Genomic DNA, 23769 nt, shown 5'->3' with positions numbered 1-23769 from the left:
ACACGTGACTGAATTGATGTCCATCAGAAGATGGAGAGCAGCAATTAGCAGGAGATTCTTCCTGAGAAGACCATAAAGGACATGCTATAAATAGCTGTTATTAATAGATCAGTGTTTTCTCTAGATTGTGAACATTTAATAAAGATGTGTTATATGAATAACTGAATGAAGAAGTGGAGTACCCATTTCTTATATTATGAATGGCTAAAATAAGAGGGGATCTCTCTATCTAAATTATCTTTTCTAATATTGAAAGATAATTGGCATCCTTTTCAATAAGGCCATTATTAAAGACAAATCCCAGATTCCCAAACACTTTATCAATATTATGAGATTTTAGAATAGTAGTTTTCTATATTTGGAGTTATTTGAAGGAAAGAGCATGAATATTAGACCAATGAAGACCTAACTTCTGGGAGCCTGTTCTAACATTGACCACCCTCAGTTCCATCATCTGGAAACTGGGACGGCAATACTTCAGTCCCAAGCTAATTGTAAATGAAATTCAGAGTACAGAAATAAACCCTATATTTACGGTCAATCAATTGCTTTACTAAGGTGTCAAGACAATTTATTTAGTGGGAAAGTATAGTCTTTTCACTGAAAGGTGCTGGGACAACTGCATATCCCTGTACAAAAATAAAGACTTAGACTGTCCCCTCACACCATGCACGAAAGTTAACTCAACATGATCACAGACTTAAATGTAGAAACTTAAACTTTTTTTCAATGTATTTATTTGTTTGTTTTAGAGGGAGAGTATATGGGCAGGGGGAGGAGCAGAGGGAGAAGGATGAGAAGGGCTTAATGCAGGGCTGATACAGGGCTTGATCCCATGATCGGGGGAGATCATGACCTGAGCTGAAATCAAGAGTCAGACACTTAACCAACTGAGCCACCCAGAAGCCCCTAAAACAATTTTTATGAGACTATAACAAATGTTTGAGATCTTGTCTTGGACAAAGATTCCCTAGATAGGACAACAACAAAGAAAAAAAACGTGATAAATTGGGTCTCATCAAAATTAAAAACTTTCACATTTCGAAAGACACTGTTAAAAATTTTAAAAGACAAGCAACAGATTGGGGGAAAGATATTTGCAAAACACAAATCTGTTAAAGTACTAGCATAGAATTTATAAGAATACTTCCAACTCAATTATTAAAAGACTAACAATGCAATAAAAAATAGGTAATGAATATGAATGATATTGTTCCAATGAGGACACCATGGCCAATACACACATGAAAAGATGCTCAACATATTACTCATTAGGGAAATACAAATTAAAACCACAACAAAATATCATATTTCACCTACTGGAGTGGCTAAAATAAATAAGACAGACAGTAACAAATGTTGGTGAGCATATAGAGAAATGGAAGCCATCATACAATGTTTTTGGGAATGCAATGTGCTGCAGCCACTTTAGAAAACAGTTTGGGGGCGCCTGGGTGGCACAGCGGTTAAGCGTCTGCCTTCGGCTCAGGGCGTGATCCTGGCGTTATGGGATCGAGCCCCACATCAGGCTCCTCTGCTATGAGCCTGCTTCTTCCTCTCCCACTCCCCCTGCTTGTGTTCCCTCTCTCGCTGGCTGTCTCTATCTCTGTCAAATAAATAAATAAAATCTTTAAAAAAAAAAATATTAGAAAACAGTTTGGAAGTTTCTCAAAAGGTTAAACATAAAAAAACCATCTGACTCAGCAATTCCACTCCTGGGTGTATGTCCAAAAGAACTGAAAACATATGTGCCCACAAAGACCAGTATGTGGATATTCACAAACGTTCATTATTAATAGTCCTGGAATGGAAATAATATCAAGGTTCATCAGCTGGTGAATGGATAGACAAAATGTGGTATATCATACAGAGAACACTACTCAGCAATGAAAAGGAAGGAACTGCTGACACACACTAGGACAAGAATGGACAGCAAACATTATGCCAAATGAAAGAAGCCAGACACAAGGATACCATGTATTGTCTGGTTCCTTTACAGAAACTGTCACTAAAAGGCAAACTGAAAGACATAGAAGGCAGATTAGTGGTTGCCAGGGGCTAGGGCACGTGAGTGCATTAGCATTACCTATAAATGGGCCGAAGAGATTGTAATTGCGGGAATGAAAGTGTTCTAAAATCGATTTATTGTGATAATTGCACTCCCTAGCAAAGTTAGTAAAAATGATTGCATTTTACATAGGAAATGGGTAAGTTCCATGACATGTAAAAGATACTATAATAAGTTGTTTTCAAAAAGCCATTTGGAAGAAGTAAGTTAATTGCTCAGGAAATGTCCATCTCTTTACTTTGTCTTTCACCTCTCCATATTTCACAAGGAGCTCCAAGCAAGACCACCATGCCGCCTCCTCTTTTTCACCCTCACCGCATAGAAGATGTTCTTTTTTTTCCCATTAAAAAACAAAACAAAGTAAAACAACCCTCCCCCAACAACCCCCGCCCCCCCCACCAAAGTAAGGACAAATCCAAGTGATCAGTCGGTTCTTACCCTTAGAAAACTGTTTTCACTACATAGTCAAGATACAGGGCTTTGCATAAGCAAATCTGGGTAACAACTCTACTGCGTGAACAGCCTGTCTTCCCACCTTCCCTCTCGGGGCTCACGGCAGCACAGATGCTCTGCACAGGGCCCAGCTGGTGGAGTCCAATGTCGCTGGCTTTGCTGAGTGCCTGGGAGAGGACGCTGGCCTCAGCATGTTAGCAATCCTTATTTGCTGGCTCTAATAGATACATTTCGCCTCCAGCAAAAAGTCTGCGAATAGTTAATAAGAATAATGAGCAGTAGCAGAGAATTAATGGCCTCTTTATTATGAGAGATGGAGTCCAGTGTTCAGTGTTCTTGAATTGGAAAATTGTTTTATAGGCAAAATTAACTGGAGAGACCTTATTTAGCCAATTTTGAGGTAATGGGTTTTGGCTTCTAAATGTCGGTAAATGCAGTAAAGAAGAGTCCAGGTAAGGACTGAGCCGCTCGCACAGTACTTCCTCGTTACAAAAAGGAAGATGAAGTTTGTCTCCTTAGCAGCAGATGGAAGAGTGACTACTTGCATCTTAGCAAATGCAAAACAAAGAGAGCAGTCTCTCTCGGTGCACGTGAGCTTTACCTTGGTTTACCTTGTTGCTTGCACATGATTTCTATTTTTCCAGGGATGCTGAAACCATCAGGACAGCCAGGTTGTCATAGTCCGTGGTCAGAGCCTACTTACTTGGATGGGAGGCCCTTACCTATCTCGCTGTCACCATGACTCATGTTGAGCATATGTCCTGAGAATATTGGGCTAGACACCAGCAATCCAGGTGGGTCCCAGGTGATTGCATCTGGGATTCTTTTCTCATAGCAGCTCGGAGCCCTTGGTTTGAGGGCTGCCATCAATAGCAATTCAGTGGTCCAATTGACAGGTGTATTTATTGGATTATACACTATCAGGAAGCAGGCTTTTGCTGGTCATATATTTATTTAAGCTGTTTTTATTTTTTAAAAGATTTATTTCTTTATTTTAGAGAGATTAAAGAGAGAGAGAGCAGGAGGAGGGGCAGAGGGAAAGGGAGAGGGAAAGAATGCCAAGCAGACTCCCAGCTGAGTGCAGAACCCGACACAGAGCTGGATCCCACGACCCCGAGACCATGACCTGAGCCAAAACCAAGAGTTTTCAACTGACTGAGCCAGCCAGGCACCCATATTTTAGCTGTTTTTTAAAAAAAAAAAAACAACCAAAAAACAACAAAAATGCAACGACGAAACTTTGAGCAATATTTGTTGAAACAGTGGTAGACAATTTTAGAGTATTACAGTCACATGGCTAAATGTGGTCAGCCGAGGGTGGTGACATTATACATGGAAAGAAGCATCAGCAACAGAAAAGGGTCCATGACAGACCATCCTCCCTCAAACCTGTCATTATTCAGGCAGATTCATGACCATATTACAGGACAAGTCTTGTTGAAGAACTAGGGCACGTTTTAACAACTGCACTCTCTTTAAAACCTTTTTTTTTTTTAAGTTTGTATCATCAACTTACTTTTTTTTTTTTTTTAAGATTTTATTTATTTATTCGACAGAGATAGAGACAGCCAGCGAGAGAGGGAACACAAGCAGGGGGAGTGGGAGAGGAAGATCAGGCTCATAGCAGAGGAGCCCGATGTGGGGCTCGATCCCGTAACGCCGGGACCACGCCCTGAGCCGAAGGCAGACGCTTAACCGCTGTGCCACCCAGGCGCCCCGTCATCAACTTACTTTTTTTGACCTCTTCAGAAATAACATGATAATGTGCCAGGCACTGTGCTGAGTTTGGCAGGAAAGAAAAGATGCCCTCACAACCTTCCTGAGGTCTCACAGCGCATCAGGGTAAACAAGTGGTCCGCTGGGATCTTCAAGGGGAGAATATGCCAAATGCCTTCAGAATGATTAAAAGGTAAGGACTGTCAGGTGAAGGGAATATCTCAATTCATAAAATGGGTTCAGAAAGGCTACACAGTGGAGATACTGAGATATGCTTTAAAAAATAGTTAAAGGCATGAAATAAAGGAATTTTCAGGGACTATTTTAGAGGAAGAAAGCAACATAAGCAAGCCCATCAGACAGGAAGCCAGAGGGGTTTAGGGACGAGTCAGAAGTCCAGTTTAACTGGCATGCAGGACACCCTTAGGGAGGTGTAGGACAACCAGGGGCAAAGCACTGTAGAGAGCCTGTGGTAGTTGATGAGGGAGTTGACCATAATATTCCTTGGGTTAAAGACCTTAGCCTGGAGTGCCGTGAAGAGCTGTGGGGTGGTTTGGTCCATCTGGTGGCCATGTGCAGATTGGATTTATTTATTTATATTGCTTTTTATTTTTTAAAGATTTTATTATTTATTTGACAGAGAGAGAGAGAGACAAAGAGCACAAGCAGGGGGAGCTACAGGCAGAGGGGGAAGCAAGCTCGTCGCTGACCAAGGCACCTGACACAGGACTCGACCCCAGGACCCTGGGATCATGACCTGAGCCAAAGGCAGATGCTTAAAGACTGAGCCACCCAGGTGTCCCCAGATTGGATTTAAATGAGAGAGTTGAAAGGCAGAGGGTTCAGCTGGGGAGTTACTGGTTCCACAAAGCTCCTGCTGGTGGCCCAACAGAAGGTCTTTTGGAATGAGCTGGAACTGAGAACAGTATAGAAGCCACTGTGGGGAACCAAGGAAAACGATAACTTGGATTTGACCTCTGTTGGTCATGGTAGAAAACAGAGAACATGAATGAACCAGTTTTGGACATAGAATATGCTTCAAACTAATGATGGAAAGAATGTCAATGCTATTCACAAAAGCTGGTCTGTGGCGTGGACGGGGTAACTTTCTTCACTTCATGTTGATTTGCTTTCCTCATATCCTTGCTGAAATGTCTCTCACCTTCTAGTTTATTCTTTTCTGAAGAAAAATTGATAGCAAGCTTCCAGCCTCAAATCCTGTTCTTCTTGCCAAAGACTAGAAAATGCAATACAAAGGAAGGTTCTTTGGAACAAGTATTAGACAAATTTGCCTAACAACCTTCGTTAGCATTCTCAGAGCTTTAGCACGTGGCCTGAGACCCAGTAAAGTTTCAATAAACATTTGCTGAATGAATGAATAGGTGGATGGATGGATGGTTGGATGGATGGGTGGTTGGATGGATGGATGGATGGATGGATGGATGGATGGATGGATGGGGACATGGTTTCTCTATGCCTCTGTACAAATTAAGGTAAATTAATTCCAGCAGTTCTATCCTTTTTAAAGAGTTCCATAAGGATTGAAATATATCCTGGGTCATCCTCCTCGTCCAAAGAACACCACCACCACCAGCACCATGAACTAGTATTTGCTAAGCATTTTCTGTGCTTGAGTCAAGGCAATTAGCTGATGAGTTCAGCCCAATGAACTATATTTTCCTCTATTTCCACAGCTGTCTTTCACATGGCAGAATGAAAACCCAGGCAGGGCTAATTGCCTGGACAGTCTTCTCAGGGAAAATTTCAAGAAAGAAGAAAATGAATTGTCTTGAGCTCCCTCTAACGAAGCTTTCTTCCCCCAACAAAACTGGGCAATTAACCACATTTACCTCACCCTCAAGATGCCTCCCACTGTATCCCTTGAACGGCTTTTCTTGGAGGGATGAGAATAATGGAACAAAGTGGCAAAGAATTCTGGGCTACAAACAGCATGTTGGCATCAGGCCCCAGGGTTTTATAGAACCAAGTGGAAGATGCCACAGAGGTGACTGGCTTTGAAGAAAACTCATAGAGATAATCAATTTGATCACACAGGCAGACACTGAAGTATTTGTCAAAATGTCAGGGTTATGGATAGTGCCAATATATTTGCTTTTCAATGCATTAGTTTTTTTAAAAGCCTGTATCTAATGCGACACTGGACACAGTTTTATTTTGTCGTCTCCCTCACACACACACACACACACACACACACACACACACACACACTGCCCCACTACACAGTCTTCTATCAAGAAATACAATATTCTGGAGTTCTTTGGAGGGTGGGTTTTAGGGTTTTATACACAGAGACTTCCTGCTATATACAGAAAGAAGAGAAATTTATTTGTGCGTCTGCTGTTTATTTTAGGAAGTTTTGAAAAATACATCATAGTAGGTGAATATCGGGCGCATTCCTTCTTTGTGCTCAACCTGAAATCCAGCTGAGAGGGGATCTCAGCGAGAATAGAAGACAGTGCACAGCAGAGCCCTGTATCACCTCCTTAAGAAAGGCCAAGCGACATCCCACACTCTACTTGATGTTCACCTAGGCAGTCAGCAACCTGTTCGTTGCTATTCATAGACAATTCCTGAAGTCCTGATTAGCCACTGGCTCCCGGGAGATGCCTGGATGCCCCACAGAGGAACTTGACCCTTGGCTACCACGGGTGATTTATTTAATACCAAAGGACCTGCATGGCTGGTCACCTTAACTCAGAGGTTATGTAGCTTAAAATGGAAAAGGTAAAAATAATCAATTCCTATTGAAATGACACAGTATGCACATACTACCATAGCACTGAAATGATATTTTTCCACATAAGAAATACTAAAGAGGAAAAATGTATTGCTCCTCAAGTGAATTATTGGGACAGCTAGAGAAAATGTTTTTAAAAAATACCGTGTAAGAGAATTCTTAAAACAGAGACTGATCAGCTGTAAAAATTGCTATGTGAAAGACTTTCATATATACTGGGCCATTAATTATTTTGTTTTCTATAGATTTAGAGGAAGATCTCTTGTTTTCCTCTGGGGAATAGGGGTGCTGAAGAGCCGATGCTCTGTCCAGCCCTTCTGCTCCTTCAGGAGTTTTTGCTTTTGTTTTTTGTTTTTGTTTTTGCTGTTGTAGTTTTTCCCTAGCCAACAGAGAAGAGTTCCATCCCAATTTCCCTCTACCCACCTGTAGCTGGATCTGCCTATTTGTCCTTAGAACGTCTGCCCTGTGGAAGAATTTAAGATCTTCCCAACTAACAACATAAAAATATTTCAGTTATGTCATTTTGATTCTTCCCAAATGATATGGATCTGGGTTTATAACCTAGTTCCTTATCAGATGAAATCTTGGCCAAATATTTAAAATTCTGTGTCTCGGGGTGTCGGGGTGGCTCAGTCTGTTAAGCGCCCGACTCTTGGTTTTAGCTCAGGTCATGAGCTCAGGGTGATGAGATCGAGCCCTAAGTCAGGCTCTGTGCTGAGCATGGAACCTGCTTCAGATTCTCTCTCTCTCCCTCTCCTTCCCCCTCTGCTCCTCCCTCTGCTCACTCACACGTGCAGTGCATGCACGCTCTCTCTCTAAAATATAAATAAATAAAGTCTTAAGAAAAAAACTGAGTCTCATTTTTTCATATACAGATAATTGTAACAATTACAATAGCAGATATTTAATAAGTCCTGGGTGCTGTTTTAAGTGCCTTCTGTGCGTCAACCCATATCACCCACTCAGGACTTGGAGGTAGGCATTGTTGTTCTATTTGACAGATGGGGGCAAAGGATCTATCCAAAGGGAGGATGAAGTGAAGTAAATGGACAAAACTATCAGAACTGATCTTGGGGATGGTGCCCAATACATGTCTTCCCTTCGTCCTTCCTCCCTCCTTCTCCTCTTCCCGAATGGCCATGTCTTTACAAATACTTCTCCACAAGCCCCAAACCAGAACGGATATGAAGAAGGGAGCACAGTGCACTGCTTTCAGAATTCTGTCACTTTTGCTAAACACACAGAAAATGCAGTTCGAGTTGAGGACTGGGTAGTTACAACTGTGCAGCGACTGTGTGTTTCTTGCTCTGAGTCTAGCCCAGTGTCCTATCTGCACTGTGAACTATAGTATGTATATTTGGTAGGGCACATATGCTCTGATTTAAGAGCATCAGTCTGGGGTCAAGAAGCCTGGTGGCTGGCCCAGCTCTGCAGCTCAGATGTTGACAAACAGAACCCTGCTTTTCCTTGGGTCCAGTGCAATCATTTGGCCTCAGTTTACCCATCTACACATGGGCTTTGTAGTCACCATTTTCATCTGACTTACTGCAAAGATGAAATTGTTCAATGGATGTGAAAGTAACTTGTAACTAGAAGCACCTTTTAAGCTGAAAGCAACTGACCTTACATTCCTGAAGGAGGGACGAGATCTCAAATGGCACAGCAGTGTCCATCTTTACAGTGATAAAACTCCTTCACCATTAGCAACTTTGTTCCGAGCACCGACCGGCCAGCTAGAGTGACCAAGGTGATTGCCATGTCTGGCCACACTTCAGAGGGCCATGTATGTATCAGCTCAGTTTATAGTCTGGATTGAGCCTCTTGGGTAAATGGTGTTGGAGAGCCGTTGGCTATTATTGGATTTAGCCCAAAAGGTAGAAGGTGAAAACAGATCTGTGTTCAGAGCACCTATAAAAAGCACGAGCTGTACCATTTTCATCCCCGTGAGTGGAGAAACAGGAGACTTCCTGGAATGTGAGTCTCGCAGGCTTTAGTTTTGCTAAAAGGTAGACAGCAGGGTAGAGACAGCTGTACCAAATCCAGCTGAAACCACAGGAACTCTCTAGGTCTGGCTCTGCCTCTCTTCTCTCTGTCTGTCTGTAAGTAGAGATTTGTAATAACTGCTTTCATCTGACTTATCATAAGAATGAAATGACACCATGGATGTGAAAGTAACTTGCAACTAGAAGCACTTTCAGTTCCTGGTTCTTCTCTAGACAGAGAGAGGGTGCGGGACAGCGAGGGGGAAGAGAGAGGCAGGAAGGGAGAGAGAGAGAGAGACACCATCTAAATGCATACACTAGAGTACAAGCTGGTGAGCGAAGATCAACTTTCTTATCAGACTTGGCACGAGAGTATTCAGCCAACTGAGGAAGGATACCAGATGAGGCTGCGGTCTCCAGTGTTCGTAGCAGAAATGAGAAAACAGCACTTAGTTCCCCCAAAAGAGGATGCGCAGAGATTCATACACCTGATATTGACTATCCCTTTGTCCTTCCCTCCCTTCCTCTGATATTCACTGAGCAAAATGTTAATGCATCAGAAGATCACCGATTGCAGGTAGTTCCAAATGCAGTCTCATGCAGATTTGATAGACCAGCTTCACTGTGATGGCCCTACTGTTCTTGATAGCGTGTAAATGGGATAGCATCAATCTACCCTGGATCCTTGCCTCAGGCCTCCCTCCTGAGTTTGAATGTTGGTTTTGGGGGCGGCTAGCTGACAGCGTTTACTTGCAGACCGGGACCAGTGAACAGAGCAAAGCCCCCCAGAATTCTCCTGTTTGGTATTCTTCCTTAAGTGGCCCCTTATCTAGGAAATGTTCCTGAGTGACTTGTCTCTGTATTAGCCTTAAGGTAGTTACGCACATTAGGGAGGGATTGAAATAAGCCATTGTAGGGGTTGGTGGAATTTTTCAAGGCAAGCTATATCACTTAGCCATCGTTTTGGCTATTGTGGTAAGTGCCACAAAAAAAAAAAAAAAAAAATCTACCACATGCCCCAAGTTCATGGATGGAATTCCAAAGAGTTTGCTTCCCATGATACACAATGCACTGTCAAGTTCTCTCTATTTGTCACTATTTTTCCTGGATCTTTTGGCTGCCAGCCTTCCTGTCTATCTACCATTTACTGTCCATGCTGCTTGGAGTCGCCCCTGGTCCTTCCACCTTCTTCTTCACCTGTTCCCCTGAGATCTCGCTGGCTATTAGTAATCTTCCAGGAATAGTCCTTCTTGCTTGGCGTTGCCCTCCAGATGTCCTTGCCCAAATGTAGTCCCTCTGGATCACATTCAGACCCACCCCACTCCCATTCGATTGAACTGGGTAATGTAACAAGGGATCTGAGCAAGTTACTAGATAATAATCAAGTAACACAATTATTATGCATCTATCACGCCCAAAGTACTCTCTCAGCTAGCATGGGATTCCTGAAAGTCATAAAATTAGATCATTGGCATTTGAAAGAGTTGCCCAAATTTATCTGACAAGTAAATGTCACATCCACAATTTCTTTCATCAAATTTTGCCTTTGTAACACATATAACATAGTATGCTTCTCCCAATTTACCATCTAGATTTTGAGAGAAGGCATGCAAACACCCGAAACAATCCAATACGAAACAACAACAAAGACCACACCAAGGAGATGTCCCAGGGGAGGGTGTGATTAATTGCTGAATGAGAGACTCAATGAAGTCTGGGAGTTCAGAAGTGGGGAGGTCACCGCTGCTAGAAACCTTCATGGCAGGGAGGCAGCGGGAGCAGCCTTTCTAGCAGAACTGCACTCAGAGTCAAGGGTAGTAATATATCACAAAGAGAACAAAGCCCTGACAGAGGGGGATGGTTCAGCCAAAGCCCAGCAAAGTGTCACTCCAGGTACCATTTCTGTGGTGGAAATTTAAGAGATTATTTAAGACTGAAGTTAAATCCAATTGACTTGCATCTTTGCTGTTTCCATAAAAAAATAAAAAATAAATAAATAACTAAAAAAGCAAAACAAACAGACAAAAGCTCAGAAAATTCTTTATGACTCCAGGAACTTAAATCTCATTTTAAGCTCTTGCAATCAGGGCATAGAAATCATTTGTTTTGCAAATGACCTTTGGAATGACTTAATTTGGGGTTGTGTTTTGCTAAATAACACTTCACAGATGAAAAGCAGCAAAGCCTGACTCCTGGAAACAAGGAAACCCTGCTTGAGCACCACTGAACTGCAGCCAGATTGTTGTTTGTCTATTCAACGCTTCCTTCTTTTCTAGAACCCCATCACCCTGACCCTACTGACTGGATGCCTCTGAAACCCAACTCCGCCTTTGATCCATTCTGGCTCATTTTTAACTCAAGTGACTTGATCTCTTGCAGCACATAAATATTCTGAGATTGAGATTTCCAAAAGAGCCACTTACCTAACAAGAGCTTGGAGCAGCCCTTCCTGAAAGATCCCTGTGCCCCCCCCCCCACCCCCGCGGGGGGTTTCTGAGGCCCATCATATTGGAGAAGGCCTTGTTAAGATGACCTCAAGCCTTTCCCCCTCTACTGGTGATAACAGCAAAAAAATGTCAGCAGGTGCAGGCTGGAGGTGGAGATACTTTTCGTAGTTGAACATGATTAATTTCTGCTCTCCTGATTTTAAAGGCAGAATTCTGTGTTGCTGATAGATCTGGGAGACACGCTACCTACCAGCCCACAGTTTAAAAGCAATTGGTGTTAACAATATAGGCAGTACACAATATAATGCAAATAAGACTAAGCAAGGCTGTGATAAAGGTTCCTTATCCAGGATAGTGCCAGCAACATGATCTGAACTCAGAAACCCCACTCTTGGGTCGCAACATAAATCCTCAGGGGTGGCTTAGCAGCAGCAAAGGCAGGGGGAACCTGGGAGGAGGGGTTTGTCTCTAAATCACGGCAGAGGTGAATAAATATCTTCAGAATCAAGATGATCATCCTTTCAGAAGGGGGCCCGTGGGGACAGATTTATTCACCTTGCATTGAAAGCCACCAGAAGCAGAAGAAACTCCAATCTGCAACCATTTTCCACAAAGGCAGGCCAAGGGTAGGGTAATGCTATGCCTCAGATTTCTGAGAGAGCACCACTTTATTTTCTTTTATTCTTTCATATAAAGTCGAAACAGTACAATTATATCTTAAAGTATCATAATTATTACAGATTTTCATAAAAAGAAAGTCATAAATCAGTGGGAAAATGCCTTCATCAGATCATATGCCCCCATTTTTTTTTTTTTTTTTTTTTTTAGGAAACTGGTGGTCACCAGAAGCTTGGAAGCCCATGTGGTGACAAGGTCTGCCTGCCTGAAAATGAAGAGCTCCTCCTATGGCTCTTCTGCTTTCTGGCAAGAAACAAGGGATGAAAGAAAAAGACCACGGAATTTTTATGTTTACTCAGTTCAGCTTTTCTTGTTTTTGCCATCATATCCACTGCTTAAATGATTAGCATAACCGTGTTTTAATTTTATATTCTATCACAATTTATAAACTGTTTCTGTGTATATCCGTATGGCACATGTAACGGGAGGCTGGTAATTATTATCCCCATTTCACGGGTAAAGAAATTATAGTCAGAGAATGAAGACTTGTGCAAGGTTACGGGGTGTCTAAATAATTGAACTGAGCTAGCTGATAGATCATACGTCTTCCCAAGAGATGCTCTGCTGTGTTCACTTGCCCACATTATTACAGGAGCCCCAGCGTCTTTCTGGCACCCAGTGACCACTGGAGAAATAACGGGGTAACAGGGAAAAAAGCATAGCTACTGTGCAAACTTTCAAAGGCCCAAGAACCAATTTGTTTGGAATAGTGAGGATAGTTACAAGACTGATTTTTAGGAATTAAGAGACCTCAAATCTAGCCAAAGGGAAATCACACTTACCTAGATTAGGACACCGTGTACTTTTTGGATGCACTTCTCACAGTTCAAAATTTAGATTTAATTGTGTGTGATCACTTAATTAAGTCCGTCTCTCACTAAGCTGAAACTTCCATTAAAACCGTGATTTTATTTGCTCTTCTGCTCACCATTTCATCCCACGTCTAGCACATTGTCTGGCACTCAATAAGTATTAATTGAATGGTTGAATGAATGGGCTAATTAGAGGACCAAGACCCTAAAGAAGAATTTAAAAAACCATGACTTTCAACGTGAAATAAGGAATCTTATATTAAATATGGATGGGGCTGTTCGATCCACACAACCCACTTTTTTGATTCTGTGTTTTGGAATAGAATTGTATCAGTGTAGCCTTAATTTCAGCTACTAGTAACTTACTGTGGGAGATCCAGAAGGTCAAGTCTAGTGAGGGTGAAGGGGAAGGAAAGAATGAGAGTCAGAGTTGTCTGATTGAACAAAAATATAAAATTATTAGCAGAGCTGGGTAGCCACAATTAAGGAGACTCTTGTTTCCCAAAATATGTGGTAGGAAATAGCCATTATAATTATAATAGCTTCTAAAAAAGATAACTTTAATTCCAGCCCGACCACGTAATGCACAGTGTCTGACACTTCTTGGGAGTGTCTTTGCTTTCTGACTGAATCCACTTAAAGTTAGATAGCCAGTTTTGTTGGAAGAATCTATAATCTATAGAGCCTACAGAGACAGGTAAACTGAGTAATTGGGGTGGGGCTAAGCCCCAATCCAGGCCTTATTACTTATAGTAAATATAACTAGATAGAGCTAAGTGGCTTTCGTTCTAAGTTCAGCTTCTGTCTTTTTTGTCTTCCTTGTTCCCTCTGTCTTAACTAAAGTCTCAGAAAGGTCGTTGGGAACTCAAGTTGACATAGGTAGCATCTCAAAATGTTACATGGCCTATAATGAGGGCAATGATTGCCATGCACCCAACATCAACTGTTTTCTTGTAAAATTAGAATATTCCTGGTAGTCCTTAGATTTGTTGTGATTGAATACTGAATTTCTAATTTACTGCTCTTAAGTCAGGTAGAATTTTTGCTTCAGTAAGAAATAAATGATTCACACCTAAGTCTACTATTATCAGTGTATCTCTTTGCTTTTAACTTTGACCAACAGGTTGGGATGCGGGATTGATTTTCCAATCTTCTATTAACTGGTAATGAAAGAAGGGTCTCGTTAATACTTATCTCCAGCTTTCTGGGTATGTTAATATTAATAAGGAAAAATAGTAGCATATTAGTTAAACATTCAATTAGATCTTAAAAACCAGTGCTTTTTCATTCTCAATGGCCTATTTTCCTTACTGTGGCTCCCTGTCCTGCTGCTTTTCCCTGCACTATACCCTCACTTCTCCCCTGTCGTATGGCTCATTGTCTCAAGGCCTCAAAATGCTTAGTACAGGTTGAATACATAGTAGACACTCCAAAGAAATTTGTTGATTAATTCAATTAACAGTAGAGGCAAACCCTCAAGGCCAGTAAGAGTTATGCTCCCCCTGGGGAGATTTGCTGACATGAAAAGCTGTGCCACAAATTAAGACACCAGACGCAACTTTTCTCCAGAATTTAACAGAGCTCAAAAAAAGGTACCGTTACTAATTATTCCTAACACCTCATTCATATCAGGAATGCCCAATTCTGTTTATTCAGTCTTCTTCAAAGACAGGTTCTAAGGCTTCAACAATGTTTATAAAACATTTTGAGATCTCTTGGAAATCATTAAGGGATGAAATGCTAGTTATAATTCTAGCCCAGCTGGGAGTCAAGTTCATCAAATATCACCGGGAAGAATTCTCTGGCTAATTGGACTTTGCTTATTTTCAGACACCTGCCAGAATTTTTTCACACCTAGAGCTCCTTAACTACATTGTAATTTTTGGGATTTGGTTTTATCTTTCTTTCCAGAAGTACTCATAAAACATCCCTTGTGTCAGCCCATTCATGCTTAAAGGACCCCCTCCATGAAATATGATGGGTAAGGAGTGAATGAATTAGAGGGAGAGTTTTGAATTTGGGTCCTCTAAGAAGTTTTTCTTCTTAATGTAATGAATCTTGATAGAGCTGGACCTAGAACCCAGATCTGCGGTCCACTAAGTAATAGAAGGTCATCTCCCGACTGGTGTTATTGTTCCCATGTATAAGCATAACAGTCAAGAGGCAACATGAAGGTATCTATAAGGTGTCATGGCGCAAAATGAGCTCAGCCTGTTAATCAACATAAGAATAAAGAAACCTAATTGTACATGTTCAAGACTGTAGCTGATCTCTAGCCCTGTGGATACTAGAGCAGATTTCCTGATACCACCTGTTGGTCACCCTTTGCCTCATTAAATGACTGTAGATCAACGAGCATGCAGAATCAGGAGGCAGTGCCGTCCTCGGGAAGGCAAATTGCAGTCCAACTTCAAAGCAACACACCTGACCTCATACAAAGTGCTCCAGTTTATTACTTTGCACGACTGTGTGTTTCAATTTATTACACTGATGACTTCCCTTGTACTACTCTGTGTTCAATTATGTATTTCCTGCTCTCATTACAGACCTTCAAACGACCGCAAAAATATATTCATTTAATGCTTTTTCTGTTCTTTTAAAATTTTTATCACTCAGAAAGGAGGAAGAAAATGGTTTGAACATTAGCCCTGGGTATAAACTCAGATTGATTTTATGTACTTAAATTACTCTGATAATTGGAGCAAAGAAACTCTTTCACCTGAAATAACTGAATAGTAGCTAGAAAAATATATTTGGGGTCTTAACTATTCAGATATTTTGCATGTACTAACCCATTATGTAGCTCAACACACAGAAAGCAGTATAATGTGAAAACTGGGGGGCCAAAAGAGCAAGTGGACCAGGGTGCGGTTTTGGAAAAGATAAGGACAAGAATTTGAAAGACTTATGGTTTACTTGAGTCTTTCACTTACTAAGTTCGTGATTTGGTGAAATCTTATTTGTGAGAAAAGGCTATCTATGTAGTTTTTCCCCATTCTTAAATGATACGGCTATTTTTATATTAAAAGCCAATATTAATCCAAATGAAAATAACTAATAAGATATATATGATGAAAGATGGACCAGTCTGTGTTCTCTCTTACTCCAGAGAGAAAGAAGGACAATGAGGATGTTCTAGACATTGTCTTATATTAAAATAGGTTCCATCAGTGGGCTATGACTTAAGGAACAAAGGATATGGTACTGATACCATTATTATAACTCTCTTTTATGATGTTTGAAATTTATGTGTTAAGGACAACAGTGAACAAAGGCCTAAACTCTAATACTTCTGAGAGAGGTAGTCCTGTTAATCACGTTCATCCTAAGAGGTAAATAAATGATTTCAATGCCTATCCTGAAAAATAATAAAAAGGTGAGAACCAGGGGGCAATGGGTTGCTGGGTAGGAGACAGTATAAAGTGTCCTACAGGGAAAAAAAGAAAATGACGTCTACCAAATGGGAGACTAGAGACGCAGAGAAGAAAAAGTTCTTCACAGTTAGAATTTGAACCAAGCCAGATGGTGAGTAGAAGAATCAAAGGAGCTTATCTTATTTTTATTGTCAAAGAATGTGATAGATCCATTTGACGTTCAGATTCCTAGCTTAGCTTTCAAGCACCTAAGTACCAATGGTGTGAAGAACAAGCTAATTTGGAACAGTTAACTCCTGCAGTTGCTGGAACAGTGTCAGGTGAGAAGATAAAAAAGAATCAAATACCATGTAACAGTACAACTGGTCCCCAGTTGATCAAAAACACTGTCTGGCTAGCTATGTTCCTTTCCTCTCCCTAAAAACGAGCAAGTGGAGGCTATCAGGGAATTTGGGTTCTCTGTAATCTAGGGTTGGGAGGCACAGACTGAATCTGTAGAAGGACTAAAAATTACAGGCAGTTCCTCCTTGAAATGGTGCCATTCCTTTGCCCATGATCACTGTTTGCTGTTCCCAAGGCTGGACAATCCCTGCCCCTAGACAACATTAGACATCTCTTCTTGGTCTGCTCACTGGTAGTTCTAGTCTCTCCACACTGTCTTTCGGAGTGCTGTTAAATGTTCTCCCAAAATCTGATAATAAAATGATTTGTATCCTTATTAACCCAAAAAGCCTGCCATTCAGCATTTTGGGGTTGGAAATAAATGGTATTGTCACAACGAGAACATCACAATATTACGACGCATCACTAGACACCTCCATTCAAAGCAACAGGTGGACTATGTGAAATATTACGTGTTTAGCTTACACAATGGCAGGCAATGTGTTTGTTCTCCTGACTGATCCTTTTTCACCAATGTAAATCCATCTGGAAGTAGTAAATCTCATGGATGTTATGGTATCTTACTATACCCTGGAGTTCATTTGCTGCTACTTTCATTCACTATATTTACGCAGTAAACAGTATGAATTCCTAATTTCCAGATACTGTGCTAGGTGCTGGGACTATGCAGATTAAAAGGGGGAGCCTCTCTGCCCATGTCTTCTGCAAATGTAGGGCTTCTGGAGGTTGTAATCACGCCCTAACCTACTCCCTGGCTCTTCTCTTTCTAGAACACTGTGAGGATCCAGGTTGGCGTTTCTGGATTATTAAAAGTTTTCCAAGGTCATCGAAGCAAATACACAACATCCCAATTACCCAGGGCATTCCCATTAAGCTATTTTGCATTTCTTCTGGCACCAAACTCGATTTCTAGTTCACCCTGAGTTTAAGTAACAATTTTTGATTTAAATAATTCTTATTCTGATCCCCTTTTTTCCACATCACAAAGCTACACTTCAGCATCACCAGCTGTGTTTCTTCTTTGCCACCTTCTTGAGGTGAAGGCCTTTCAGTGGCGTGCAAATAAGGAAACCTCCTTGAAAGGCAAAGGCGCAATCTGGAGCTGCCTTTGCTGAGAAGCTCTCCTCATTATAAACGCATCCGATAACCTATTTTGAAATATAAAACAGGCTTTTCAGGCTGCAGTTGAAAAACATGGTATTTTAAGATTTGTCTTGAACACTTCCTTTCAAAGGCTGCTTAATGAATTCCTGAGTTTAGAGGGAGTCAGAGGAGAAAAGTATCCTCTTCACTTTTCCTTTGTTCCCTTAAGAAATTAATGCACGTTATGATTTATGGAGGCCACTCCAAAGCATATGGTAGCTGAGATTCCATTCGCTAGACACATCTTGCAGTAATTCATTCTTGTAACTATCTTCAGGGATGAGGAGTGTACCAGACATTCTTCCGCAAGGAACGAATGGCACAGTCAAATTAGGACAATTCAAGGAGAGTATATTTATAAAGAGACTAACTAAAAAGGAGCAGATGGGGTGTTAGAGAACCACGAGTAATGGTATAGGAACCTCGGGCTAGCAGAAGCAGCTGGGCCTTGCCACAGGCCTCAAGGGACCCGAGGAGGAAAAAATTACCAGAATCAGGAAGGGGACAGAGTCCGGTAAGCAAACTATCTAGAAGGGTGGAATGATCTTGTCCGGAGGGACAGAGCTAGTATGAAGCAACTATTAAGGAAGGAACCAGAGGAATGAGCCCTCCCTTCTTCCATCTCTAGATGGGGTTCCCCTTTGACTAAACTCACCTGGAAGTCATAAGATGCAAGAGTCCATCACAGAGCTCCCTGTAGGTCAGTCTCCTGGGACAGAAAGAGGGATGGAGGGTTGGTGGAGAGAGACCCAGTGAGGCAAATGGAAAAATCTGGCACAAGCAGGGAACATGCCAGATTATGGCATTTACATGCTCAAAACTCTGCCATGGCTTTCACATCCTTCACAAGATTCTCAAAGCTCCTTACTACCACCTGTAAGGCTCTGCCTGCCATCTGTGTCTCTGAGCCCGTCTCCTTCCACTCTCCCCTTGCTTCCTCTGCCGCAGCCACTCTGGCTTTCTTGCTTTCCTTCAGTACCCCAATTGCACTAACTGCCACCTGGGTCCTTTGCACTTGCTATGATCTGTTGAGAAAATTCTTCCCCAAGACATTCTCCCAACTTGCTCTCTTATTTCCTTTATATCTAATGGGGAAAAAATTGCCTGTCAAAGAACTCTTCCTTAACAAAAATTCTAACTATATACCTTCCCCCAGTCAAGCTTGTCCTTTTACCCTGCTTACTTGTTCTTGACACTTCGTAGCATCTGTCTATTTATCTCTTTATTGTCTTCTTCCACCAGAGGAGAAGTTCCCTGAGAACAGAGATTTTTTTGTTTGTTTTGGCAATGACTGTATTTGTGGAGTTTAACAGAGCCCCCGGCATATATTACATGCTCAATAAATATTCCTTAGACAAATGAAAAATAGCTGAAGATTTTAGGTAGAGAAGATAAGAGTTGGGCTTCAATCAGAGGGTAACAGGAAAATTTAAGTATCATTAGTCTAGCTAAAAAAAATCTGAAGAATATGTGTGGTATAGATTGTAAGACAACACAAAATGAGTGATTATTAATATTGTTCTTGTAACTATTACCAACACACAGTGTGAATGGATAAACTATACCTTAAGGTTCTTTCATTCATACATATCTCCAGTTAAAATCGTATTTTGTACTTATTTTTCTTAAATTTACTAAGGATGTTTTGATGAAGAATGCTTTTACTGCATAAATAAACACTTCATTTATTAAAATATTCATGAGTCACATTGAGAACATAGGATTTTGTGTTTGGTTAATTCAGGCCCAAAGAGGTTAAGTGAATTAAATCGAAAGCACACACCAAACCAGTGATGAATATAGTATTAAGATACAAAGGAAAAGGGCCATGTTTCAATAAAGAAAACAGCTAACGGTTGAAATGAGAGAGAGATTTGGTTTAGAAAAAATTCACATGGGAGTTGATCCCACTGGCATAATTGACAGATTTCTATTGTCTCATGAACCTTATCATCCAGGAAGATTCTTTTCCTTTTATCCAACCAGCCAAAAGTTGGCAGATTATCACACAACATTCCACCTGCCCTGACACAGAGAGTAAAGCAGTATTCATTTTATATTGTTCACATTACCTTTGACAACCTAAGAATGTTATATATTCAATGAAAAGTTTGAAACTAAAGCTATGATTTAGCTTATGACAAGATAGATAATCATTTTTGTATTTTTGTATAATTATTATCACCCAAAGCTTTTGGTTGCCCATAACCTAGCCCTCAGTCTTAAAGGAAGTCATTATCTGAATGGACCCAATACAACCAAATCAAACCAAACCAAAAAACCCCCAAAAATGTCTGACCAGGGAGAACCCTAGGTCCCATTTAAGCATCATAAGTATGGTTTTGACCATTTCTATGCATGAATACTCTGAAGCCCAGCATAGTTACATAACGCCCACAATTACGTAATACTTCCGGTGCTTGATCGGAGCAGGAGAGCTTTAACTCATATCTGTCTCTCTCCGAAAGAGTCATGACTGTTTCCTTAGGCCATGCAGCATTTTCATTTTCAGACTTATGGACCTTAAAGAACATTTTATTGTTAGGGTTTAAGCCAAGTTCAAGTCCAAGATCTACCAGCTCAGGGATCTAAAGCAATTTGAAAGAATCAGAGTTAACTCAATCAAATTTAGAACCAATTTGTTTCCATTCTCTTGAGGAAGAAAGGTGTCAGCTATAACCATTGCCACCATCAGACTTTATCACTGTCAAAGGGCCACAGCTTGCCCTGTCTTCACTGAATTCTTGAATCCTTTGATTTTTATTCTGAGTCCCAAATGGGGGCTCAAGGTTTTGCTCTGAAAACACATAGACAGAAATTTTCTCTTTATATGGAAAACTTGCATTAGGTTGACCTTTCTAAAGTGAGATTATAGAAGGACGATACTTATTACTAAAACATCTCACTCTATTAAATAAACATAATAATTATTCATACTTCAAAAGGATTTTTGAGCATTTTAGTCTAGATCAAATTCTACTTGTGAGTTTCACATTTCCTTCGCCAGCACCAAAAACATGATTTACCTTTTTCAAAAGAAGCCAATATGTTTGTTTTTCAGGAACATACTAAGTTTAATAAGTATTTATTAGTGCCAAATACTATATGCTCACTGGAGCACAGCAGGAAGATGATGATATAATCTGTGACCTTTAGGGAATTTTAATTTCATTTTGGAGCCAGGAAATACACACACACATAATGATAAATTTCTATTTTAAAAAATCTGTTTGAATGCCCAAACACCTCATGGCAAATTAAGCTTTTTAAAAGTACAGAAGGAGACATGTGGGCAAGAGATAGCTGGGAACACCTGATGGAATTTGGCTAGATGATAAAAGAGAGGTAGAGTTTGGTTTTGGGGGGCGAGGAGGGGCTCAGCAATGTCTCGGAGGCATCCCCGGCTCTCAGTTGCCACTACTATGGCTTTAGTATGGGCTTTTCTTATCTGTCACCTACACTCCTGCTACTCCAAACTTGAGCACTTATTAGAAATGCAAAATACTGGGTCCTACCCAGGCCTCCTAAATCAGAAGCTACATTAAAATGAAGGGTGGGTGATAAACAGAGAGGGAAATGAACTATGAGAGACTATGGACTCCAGGAAACAAACTGAGGGTTTCGGGGCAGGAGTGGGATGGGCTAGCCCAGTGATGGGTATTAAGGAGGGCACGTATTGCATGGAGCACTGGGTGTTATGCCCAAACAATGAATCATGGAACACAACATCAAAAACCAATGATGTGCTGTAGGGTGACTAACATACCGTAATTAAAAAAAAAAAAAAAGCAGCTGAATTTTAACAATATCCCCAGGTAATCCGAACACACATTAAAGTTTGAGGAGCACTGATCTCGACTACACAATAACCCCTCCAAGATCTGCCTATGTCCGAGTTGTCCACTCTCCACAAAGTCAGTAGGACAATCTTTCTGAAATGCACGTCTGGTCTAGTCGTTCTCCAGCTTTAAACTTTGCAAAAGCTCTCTTGTTTACAGTGTTAAGTCCAAACTCCATGGCATGGTGTATGTATATCTTCTTATGATCACCCCACCTTTCTAAGATCCCCCATCTCTCCTGTGGCCCACCACCCACCTGCCCTTCCTCCTTCCAGACCCTGAGCAAGTCCTCAGACATGTTTACATATCCACACTGTCTTATTCTTAGTCAAATCATTTCATCTGATTGGAAAAAACTTCCTTCTCTTTTTAGCATTCCAGATTCCCACTGATCTTCCAAGGTCCTGGTCCAATACCAGCCTCTGTCTCTGAAAATTGCTGAGGTTTCTTCACTGTGAACTGATAGTTCCCACTTCCATGGTCCCAAGATCCTTTGTTTATAATTCAGTTGTTCCACCTCCCTCAAGGCTTTGTCCCCAAAGGGATATAGGCTTAAACATGACGGATGGTTTTAGCTTAGGCAGCTGGACAGGTAGCAGGTGTCATTATGCATTTGTTTATTAGTTGCATTCTAGCATGACTGCTGGGTCTGCACAAGCAAGGCAAGTTTGAATTTAAAAGCAATTCCCCGAGATTATTTTGTCCTTTTTTTTCCTCCAGGATGATGCAATGGGAGCTCTAAGACTTCCTATCTCTGTCACTTCCTAGTTGCATGATCTTGGATAATTAACCTCTCTGAGTAAGTTTCCTCATTTAAAAACGATGAATAATAATTAGAGCTGCTTCCTAAGATAATTGTGAGATTTAAAAGAGATAACTGATGTGAGAACATTTATCAAACGAGAATGTACTGCACATATAATACTCAGTATTTTACGTGCGTTTATTCCCCTGCTATACCTTGAATACTTATTATTTTCTGAAAATTGTGCTAGATTTCAGAGTCATGGAGATTTTTCGGATAAGGTAATAAAGAAGATCAGAGGAGGTAGACAGGAAGAAAAGCTAGGAGAAAATGAGTATATTGGCACTCCAGCACTATGCAAACTATTTAAGCGTAAGAAATTTTGGAAAAGACTTCACAAAGGAGTTGACATTTTAAGAAATATGAGGATAAAATTATAAAAGTCCTAAACCAGAAAGAGTTACAATTATCGGCTTTGACCGGATGGACGCAGCTACAAAATCCATGTGGTTCTCGAACCTTCGAATTTTTAGCTCTTTGGTGGCAGAACTTTTCTTCCCCTCACCCAGACACAGCTGTAGCCCCTCTGAACTGTCCCCGTTTTCCTTCCCCTGCCATGGGTACTTCCCTTCACCCCTGCTCAGGGCAGTGCACACTGTTTTCTAGTTCTTCCTTACCCGGCTTTGATTCCAAGTCTGTGCCAACATCTCCTACGTCTATAATGCCCCAGGGTTTCACCATTGGTGTTTCAATGTCATTGTCACACCAAGTCACTTCAAGCTCTGACATCCTCCCAGCCACCAGGGGCTCTCTACAGTTCTTGGCTACATCGCCTGGCCCGTCACTAAGCCATATACATGGCATCACTTCTTCAATCGTGGACTTACATAGCTTGAACCTTTAGCACCTTATGCCCCCAGTTTCCTCATCGGTAAAATAAAGGTGTTTAGCGATACGATTAGACCAGATGATTTTCAAGTTTGCCTGCAGCTAGAGCAATCTGTGGCTCTTTCCATGGCAGAGCTCACCCTTCATCTTTATAAGGCTCCTTCTGATGCAACACTGAGCACATTTCCAATCAAAATTCATGTGCACCCCAGCCCCGCCTCTGTCCTAATACTCTGAGAGAATAATGCAGTCTACTTTGCAGACCCTGTCACTGTTCTACCACATAACATCCTATTATTCTTCTGAAATGGAAGATTAAGTTTCCCAGCGTGTCTGACTGAAGGCCCAATATCACCAAATACATAACCATTTGCCTGCAATTCCCCTGGGGAAGGTTATTAACAACAACTTAGTCCCTGATAAATGACTATGTTTCTAAGGTAGCGGTTTATATCAAGGTTCCT

This window comes from Ailuropoda melanoleuca, chromosome 8, assembly GCF_002007445.2.
Source record: "Ailuropoda melanoleuca isolate Jingjing chromosome 8, ASM200744v2, whole genome shotgun sequence".
In the NCBI taxonomy this organism is placed as follows: domain Eukaryota; kingdom Metazoa; phylum Chordata; class Mammalia; order Carnivora; family Ursidae; genus Ailuropoda; species Ailuropoda melanoleuca.
The sequence above is the reverse complement of the archived record's forward strand: the minus strand, read 5'-3'. Positions refer to the sequence as shown.